The following is a 6313-nucleotide window of genomic DNA, read 5'->3' on the forward strand; positions in this document are numbered from 1 at the left end:
GCCTCTCCCGGTCGCCGAGCTGCTCTGCGGCTCCGATGAAGGCGTTGTTGTGTCCGATTTTGTGATGAGATGCACCTGGAGTGGTGTCTGTGCCTTGTGTGGGGCAGGTCGGGACACGCCTGTCTCACGTGAATACCTGGTGGGCTCGGCTCTGTCTTTTGAAACACAGTCCCGGCCGCGTTGCACTGCCGTGTCTCCTCTGTCAGAGGTCAGGTGACTGTCCCGTCCCAGGGTCCAGCGTATCGCTGTGCTGGCGCCAGGTCGCCCAGTTACCGTGGCTTGCTCCCGACATCAGGTAGTGTGAGTCCTCTGTTACGCTCTTCCTTAAGACCGCCTGCAATGCGGGAGACCTGGGTTTGATCCCTGGGTTGGGAAGATCCCCTGGAGAAGGGAAAGACTACCCACTCCAGTATTCTAGCCTGGAGAACTCCATGGACTGAATAGTCCGGGGGGCTCACAGAGAGTCGGACACGACTGAGCGACTTCCACTTTCACTCAGCACTGCGGGGGCTGGCCCTAGTCCTTGGTGTTCCCACATGAGTTTTAACATCAGCTTACCAACTTACACACACAAAAGAAAAACCCACAAACAGACCCCCCCCCAAAAAAAGAGGATTTTTATTAGAATTGCATCGGATTTATGGGTGGATGTGGGGAGAACTGGTCTCTGCACCGTCCTAACTCTTTTCATCTGTGAACATAGTATAACCTTGTGTTTATTCAAGCCTTCTTCACATTTGGAGAGGGAAATGGCACCCACTCCAGTGCTCTTGCCTGGAGAATCCCAGGGACGGAGGAGCCTGGTGGGCTGCAGTCTTTGGGTCGCAAAGGGTTGGACACGACTGAGCGACTCCACTTTCACTTCCGCTTCTTCACATCCTGCCCTTATAGTTTGCAGCGCTGGTCAGCGTCGGGGTCTTGAATACCTGTTTCTTTTACTTCGAGGCTTGGGTTTTTTAAAATGCGATCATAAGTGGTTTCAGTCCAGAAAGAAATGCCTTCTGTTCGTGAGGGGCGCGTAGAGATAGCGGTGCTCTTTGTGCGCTTCCCTCGGCTCCGGCGGCCTTGCTCACCCCCCTGGGGTTTCTCTCAGCTTTCCTCTTAAGTACCTGCACGTAGGGACAGTTTTGTGTCCTCCTTGCCTGTTCTTTCACCTTTTGTCTGTTTTTCTCACCTGATTGGCTGGGCAAGGACTTCTCTTTCCGCATGGAAAGGAAACAGGGAAAGCCAGCAAACGCCGTGTGTCCTTCTCAGGAGAAGTTGGCCTCAGTCTCAAAAGGAAGGCTGGTAGGTTTCACCGTGAAGCATGGCGTTTCCAGTGGGCTTTCGTAGCCGCCGCTTACCAGGTTCAGCAAGTTTCCTTCTGTGTCTAGTTCCTCTGAGTTTTTGTCGTCAATGGAAGTTCGCAAAGTATCAGACGCCTTTCTGCATTTGTTGAGAGGGTGGGTGGTTTTTTTCCTCTCTGTTCTGTTAGTCCGTTAACACGGGGGATTGCATCGCTTGAGGGTTTGTTTTTGTTTGTTTGGCCGTGTTGCCGGGTTTGTGGGATCTTAATTCCCAGGCCAGGGATTGAACTCAGGCCCTTGGCGGTCCTAACCACTAGACTGCTAGGGAGTTCCCAGAATTGCTTGATTTTGTAATGTTCAACCGATCACGCATTCCCAGAATAAACCCAAATTGATAGTGGTGAATTCATATATCATTTAGGAATTTTTCACCTCTGCGAGTGAATGAAATCACCCTGTACTTTGCCTTCATGAGATGTCCTTGTCAAGTTTTGTTCTCAGGATTCTGCTGGCCTCATTAAAAGTTGGGCAATATTTTCTCTGTTCTGGGGAAGTTTGTGTAAGACTGTTTTTCTCCCCTGCTATCAGCGTTTGGAAGCATTCAGAGACGAAGCCTCTGGGCTGCAGCTGTTTGCTCTGTGGGATCTCGTTGTTTTAACTGGCACATTTATCAGTGAGGCTGAATGACTGTATACACTGGAGTAAGCATTTGCAGCTCTCTTCCCAGAGTCTCATGAGTCACGTCCTTGCGGGTCTTTCTAAGGGAGTCTTGGTCTTTGCTATTAAATATTTAAATACTAAAGAAAGCAGGCTCAGGTCACGTTATGTATTGAAACTATCTTTCCCCAAGGTTGTCATTGGTCTTTTAAAATATTTTCCACATCGACATTTTAAATGTCCATGTGTTCAGATCTTTCCTCTTTTGAAAACAGCTTTGACCATCCTGCTCAGTGTGTTGGGATCTTAGTTTCCTGACCGGGGATCAAACCCCACCCCCTGCATTAGAAGCACAGAGTCCCAACCGAGGTCCTAGTTTACCCTTTCTTTAAAAAAGAAAACAAAACCTTTTTATTTGTGACAGTTTCAGGTGACCAGTGAAGGGACTCAGCCACACACACACACACACATACAAGCATTCTGCCCCCAGGGTCCCTCCCATCCAGGCTGCCACATGGTATTGAGCAGAGTCCCATGTGCTGCACAGTAGTCCTTTCTGGTTATCCATTTCAAATAGAACAGGGTGTACATGTCCATCCCAATCTCCCCAGCATCCTTTTTAAAACAACAACAACAACAACATGGCTTCCTGATTTTATGTCATGCCCAATAAAGGACTTCCCTACTCAAAGATCATAGATAGAACATCCTCTCATTTTCTTACAATATCTGTATGGTGTTTTTTTGGGGGGGGTAGTTTCATTTCTAATGAAAAATTTTACTTTTGGGTTTTTTTTCCTTTTCTTTCCAGTTGCATTTTTAAATGGGTTTATTCTTAAATCTTGGTCCTACTGGAGTTAAATAAAAAGAGCAGGGGCCCTGCTTTACTCTCTCAGATGGCTACCTGCTTGCTCTCGTACTGATGGTTAACAATTCATCTTTTCCCTACTGCTCTGAAGTGCTCTTTTAGCAGAGACAGAAGTCCCATATATATTTGCGTTTCTTTGTGGACTTGGTGGCTGACGGATTTGAGGTTTCTTCCCATGCTCTTCTAGCCGGCTGCGTTTACGGTGTGTTTTAAAGTCTGATGGCTTGCTTCACTGGAGTTCTTGTCTGCTTCACAAAAGCACTGATACAATGTATCGAGAAAGTGAAGGTCTTTATAATCAGTGATGCTGGACCAGTTGCTGAGGCAATTATTTTATGACTTTTTCTTTCTCACTGGAGGTTAATTGGGTTACAACTTTGTGTCGGCTTCTGCTCTACAACAGCGTGAATCAGCCATGAGAAGTTTCTATATGTATCCCCCTCCTCTTGAGGTCTATCACCCCCCCACCCCTGCAACTATTTTAGATTTACCATTTAGGCCTAAGGTTCATCCCAAATTAATTTCTGTATGTGGTGTGAGGGAGGGGGTCCAGACTGCTTTACTCGGCCTGCCTCCCAGGTTTCCACCTCTGGCACTTACGCTCCAGCACCCTAGGAGCTTTGGGACTTCAGGATCCTCGACGTGGGCCTCCCAGGTGGCTCGGAGAAAGAATCCGCCCGCCAGTTTCAGGAGATGCAGGAGGCTCGGGTGCGATCCCTGGGTCGGGAAGATCTCCTGGAGAAGGAAACGGCAACCCACTCCAGTGTTCTTGCCTGGAGAATCCCACGGACAGCAGAGCCCGGCGGGCTGCAGACCAGGGGGGGCACAGAGTCGATATGACTGAGCGCGCGCTGTCTCTTTGTGAGATGGGGGTCATCATGGCTCCCTTCCACTGGGGAGGATTACACGGATTCATACATGGAAAGCGATAGCGTGGCTCCAGCCCGTGGTCAGTGTCCAGCAGATGTTATTGTTGTCTGGGACAGGTACTCATAGGATGCGAGTACCCATGTGTCCCTTGCAGTGTTTGGGGTGTCAGGTCTGTGGGTTGTTTTTTTCTTAATCCAGGAGGAGCGTTTGCTTCTGTCAGACGCCTCTCCGTGGAGATGGCTCTGGTTTTTCTCCTCTGCTGAGAGGGGAGTCCAGGCCCTCACAGACATTCCCGGCCGACCTGCTGTTGGGCCCGCTGGGGACATGCTGTCCTTTTGAATGTGTTGCTTGGAGTCTCCTTGCGAGTATTTTTTTTTTTTTTTTGAGGACTTTGTGTTGAGTTTCCTGAACACAATTGGCAGGAGAAGCCTCTGGTCCTAATGGCAGGACACTGGGGAACTTTCCAGAAGGGCGTTTGAGGTAGGCCACTGTTCCTGCAACGTTCTCAGCTTTTCTGTGTGATCCTTGACCCACCTAGATCTTTGCTCCTCCTGGGACCTGTAAGCCTGCCCAATTAAATCTGAGTTTCTGATAAACAGAGATGTTTTGTGTTAAGTACCGGAATCCTATTTATCCTAGAAAGGTTATTTCGTCAACTTTCCAAATTTATTTTTATTGAAATGAGTCATCTTTCCTAGGACTTTTAACTTCCTCCATAGCTTACGTTATTTCCCCATTCTCATTTCATTCTTTGTGTATTTACTCTTCCTTGATTTTTACTGATTGGCTAGCCGACAGCTGTATGTCTTTTGCAAGAGCCGACTGCAAATTCTCAATTTCTGCTTCAGTTGCTCCTAAAGTCTTCCTCTTGCTTTCCCTACTGTTCTGATTGTTCTTTTACTAACGTCTTACATGAGATGCTTTGATTATTTTAATGTAACTAGGACAGTGAATTTTCCTCTGAGCCCTGCGTGCATGCGTGCTCAACCATGTACTCTTTGCGACCCCCTGCACTGTGGCCCGCCAGGGTCCTCTGTCCATGGGATTTCCCAGGCAAGAATAATACCTGAGTGGGTTGCCATTTCCTACTCCAGGGGACCTTCCTAATCAAACCCACATCTCTTGCACCGACAGGCAGATTGTTTCACCTCTCACTCTGCTCGGTGGGGACTGATCTGTATACACGTGAATGTTGTTTTGACAATACTGCAGTCTTGGCTTTGGTTGCCTCTGTTTAACGAGATGTTTACAGAAGCTGTAAGAGTCGCCAACTGGGCTGGGAACGTGCCTGGTTGGCGTGGCTTGTGGTCCACGAGAGACATGGGTAGGGGCCAGCAAGTCTCGCAGGGTGGGATGAGCAGGGCGTGGGGACGGGGTTTCCTCCAGGGGCTCTGGAGGCCAAGGAGGACCCCCGTGTGGCCTCCTCGCAGGATGAGGTATGCATTTGAAGGGTCACGGCTATCTTGAGTGGGGAGTGGACTGAGATGGTGGCAGCGGCCAGGAGGCAGAGAGAGGGATAAAGATGGAACCAAGGCCAGGCCACGCAGATGGAGGGGGAGGCCTGGGTGACCGTCTCCGAGTGGGGAAAGGAGGCCACTGGAGAATGTGTGGCTGCCTCAGAGCTGGCTTCTGGTTTGGCGTGTTGAGTCTGAGGTAGGTTCCTGAGGGTCCAGGTGCTCAGGAGGTGGGAGGCAGGTGGGTCGGTGGGCATGTGAGTCTGATGTTCCAGAAAACTGGGCTAGAGCCTGGGCAGAGAGGGAACCCACCAGCTCACAGGGGGTAACTGAGCCCCCAGCGGGGGCAGGGGTGCGTCTGCGTCCAGGGACACAGCGATGAACGTGGGTGCCACTGGGAGGCCCTGCAGGCAGGTGAGCAGCGTGTCTGAGTTCCTCAGTCTGCTGCGTTCTGTCCCCCTGGGCACAGGAGCCAAAGCCCTCCCCTGGCCCGAGCGGCCAGACTCCAGCCATGCGGAGGTACACCTCTGGGGGATGTTTGGGCTGAGACCAGAGTCGGCAATGCTCCCAGGAATCAGGGTGTGGGCAGGACCTCCCCCCAGGTCAGCCCACCAAGCGCCCTCCCCCAGGAAGGCCAGCCCGCCTGGCAGCTGGCAGAGCCGTCCCCAGTGGCCGCGGGCCCCTGGGTCCAGAGCAGTGGCTCTCAATCGACAATGACTGATGACTGGCCGGGGCAGAGGGCTCGTTTAGCTGGGGGAGGCTGGCCGGGGCAGAGGGCTCGTTTAGCTGGGGGAGGCCAGGGACGCTGCTCTGCACCCTACAGTGTGGGCACAGCCCCCCAAAGTATGACTCCCCCCAAGGGTGAGAGCAGGTTGGAGATGCGGGCTGGGGAGGGCTTAGGTGTCTCATCTTCCAGCCTTTGCCTGGAACAGAGGACAAGCTCCGGGACGGGCCTGGGCCACAGGCTCCCAGGAGCCAGGGCCAGGTGGCCCCAGGCCATACCCCAGCCCTCCCCGCCGGCCAGTAGTCCAGGCGGCCATGCATAGAGCCTTAGCAAGTGTCCAGGGGCGCCGTGGATGAGCGCCAGCCCGGCTGTGGCTCCCCTGGCCCTGTGGTGCGTGTGTGGAAGACTGTCAGCTCTGTTCGTGGCCCTCTCCACCTAGACCCTGAGTCAGGCA

Source organism: Ovis canadensis, chromosome 17, assembly GCF_042477335.2.
Source record: "Ovis canadensis isolate MfBH-ARS-UI-01 breed Bighorn chromosome 17, ARS-UI_OviCan_v2, whole genome shotgun sequence".
In the NCBI taxonomy this organism is placed as follows: domain Eukaryota; kingdom Metazoa; phylum Chordata; class Mammalia; order Artiodactyla; family Bovidae; genus Ovis; species Ovis canadensis.